The sequence below is a fragment of the Cydia pomonella genome, chromosome 23 (genome assembly GCF_033807575.1).
Source record: "Cydia pomonella isolate Wapato2018A chromosome 23, ilCydPomo1, whole genome shotgun sequence".
NCBI lineage: Eukaryota > Metazoa > Arthropoda > Insecta > Lepidoptera > Tortricidae > Cydia > Cydia pomonella.
In genome coordinates this window covers 4,919,399-4,922,257 of record NC_084725.1, presented here as the reverse complement: position 1 = coordinate 4,922,257, position 2,859 = coordinate 4,919,399, and positions in this window count along the sequence as shown.

Here is a 2,859-nt window from a genome sequence, read left to right as displayed (position 1 = left end):
GTATAGTTGTTGAATAAAATGACTGTGACATATGCACAGACCGACAGACATAAGGACATGACGAAACTACAAGGGTTCCATTTTTGCCATTTTGGCTACGGAACCCTAAAAATATTATTTAATAGCGCTACGAATTGATTATGATAACTTTTTTCTGATAAATCGTCGAATTTCGATTATAAAAACATTTTTAGTGCAAAATTCGTGTTTTTTTCTATGTTATAAATTCTCGGTCTCGGTCTCGGTCTCGGCCGAGAATACCATTGAATCTCGGTCTCGGTCTCGGTCTCGGCCGAGACAAAAAAAGCGTTCTCGGTCGGACCTTAACTATATGTCAGTCTTGCCTCGTTGGCCATTTAGTCACCTTCCGAGCTTATACAAAAAGTTTAGTGCCGATAGGGAATTTAGCGCAGTAGCGCCTCCACATCACTTACACACTAGGTTCTAAAAACATGTTCGCCGAGTATTCCACTTACCCTAACCACTGCGTTTTCTTCTGTATTCCCAAAACTTAAAGTCCAACTTTGAATGACATCCCGTACATACCATAGGAGTCACTTCGTTGTGATACTTTGCCATTATCCCATTTCCCAGACATATTCCAAGGAGATACTAACAGTTGAAATGCGACTCTAGTGTATAAAAGTAAGGTATATATTAGCTCGACAGGCTGTAGCACAGTATGCACTGGAATACTTACCTATATATTGAGGACATAAGGCAGTGTATTCCGAACGCTTGTGTTAGTGCAAGCCCTCAGGGGATTGTAGTTCTTGGGATGTTTAGCATAAAATGACCTCTAATGTACGATTAATATCGATCGATTTAGAGACCAGAAGGACCTTCCAACGCTCACAGAGCGTGATTGAAGTGTAGAAGGAAGAAATAACACAGATAGAAGTAAAAAGCGTACAAAAGTAGCAAGAAATTATTTAGCATATACTAAATAACAGACTAGTATTAATTTAAAAGAAATGACATACCTTTAGATCCACAGCGCAGTCTTTATATTACAGAAAACTAATCCACCTTAGATTTTGTCAACATTAAACGTGTATTTTTGCTTAGGTACCTATGGCGTGAAATATCTATTGCTTAGCCTAAACTCAAAACTCAGACATTTATATATCTTATCTTATCTTATGATTTTCGGGGGCCTTGCGTATACACCTCGACCCATAGGGATATTTTATGCAATTACCTCCTTAGATCCGTCAACTACTCAAAAGATTTTCCGACATGGGTAGCATTTTGAATTCCTTTGTTTCCAGATAGCCTACTCCAAAGTCCTTCATTATTTGTCTGGCGTTTATTTAGTAAAAGGACACACTAGGTAATACTGACAGTAATTTATTCCTCTGTACGACTCAAAAAATCTAACGCGAGCTTGGCAAACCATTGCAATAACAGTTAAGAGAATGATCATGTGAACCTAGTTGATTCGCTCCGAGTACAATTTGTTATAGATTCCTTTAAAAGGTGAAGACACCATTACAATGGTGTGGTGTAGGTATATGAAGTTGGCATTTAAACATTATCATACATAACATGCATTACAGGATGGTCTAAAATAAGTTGTCAATTTTTATGAGTGCATAACGTTGATAATTTTAACTACGGCTTGCGATCGTGTATGTCGGCGACCGATCGTGAGATCAGGCAGATCGTAAAATCTTGAAAATCTTTATCTCGTTCCCTGAGTCGTCGGAGACCCGGGGCTACTATTTCTGGACAATTTGCCGTCCGGGTATCTGAAGCCACCTAATGCAACACGTATTGTAATGTTAATGTTTGCTGACATGTAAAATTCTTATATTTTACCAATAAAAGAGTATGAGTATGAGTAATGAATCTATTCTACCTATCTCATTGGTTTAACGTGGCTACCGTCCAAGCATTACGCAGGAACATTACGATCTGTCTGATCCTACGATCGGCCGCTACGTGTATATAGTGAAACGGTATTTTTTAGATACTTTTATTCCAGTTAAATGACTGTAGTCTAAATTTTTAATGACATTTTGTAAGAGATGTGCAAGTAAGAAAATAATTAATAGATGTATTTATTTTTATTAGTTTTGTAAATGGTATAAGTTAAATAAAAAGCGGCCAAGTGCGAGTCGGACTCGCCCATGAAGGGTTCCGTACCATTTATGACGTATAAAAAAAAACTACTTACTAGATCTCGTTCAAACCAATTTTCGGTGGAAGTTTGCATGGTAATGTATATCATATATTTTTTTTAGATATTTCATTCTGTTATTTTAGAAGTTACAGGACACGTTTTTTCACTTTGGAAGTGTCTCTCGCGCAAACTATTCAGTTTAGAAAAAAATGATATTAGGAACCTAAATATCATTTTTGAAGACCTATCCATAGATACACCATACGTACGGGTTTGACGATAAATTTTTTTTTTTTAATTTTATGACATATTAAAAAAAAACTACTTACTAAATCTCGTTTAAACCAATTTTCGGTGGAAGTTTGCATGGTAATGTATATCATAATTTTTTTTAGAATTTTCATTTTGTTATTTTAGAAGTTACGGGGTGGGACACAAATTTTTTCACTTTGGAAGTGTCTCTCACGCAAACTATTCAGTTTAGAAAAAAATGATATTAGAAACCTAAATATCATTTTTAAAGACCTATCCATAGATACCCCACACGTATGGGTTTGATGAAAAAAAATTATTTTTATAAATTTTATGACGTATTAAAAAAAACTACTTACTAGATCTCGTTCAAACCAATTTTCGGTGGAAGATTGCATGGCAATGTATATCATATATTTTTTTTTGATTTTTCATTCTGTTATTTTAGAAGTTACGGGGGGGGGGGGGGGGGGGGGGACGAC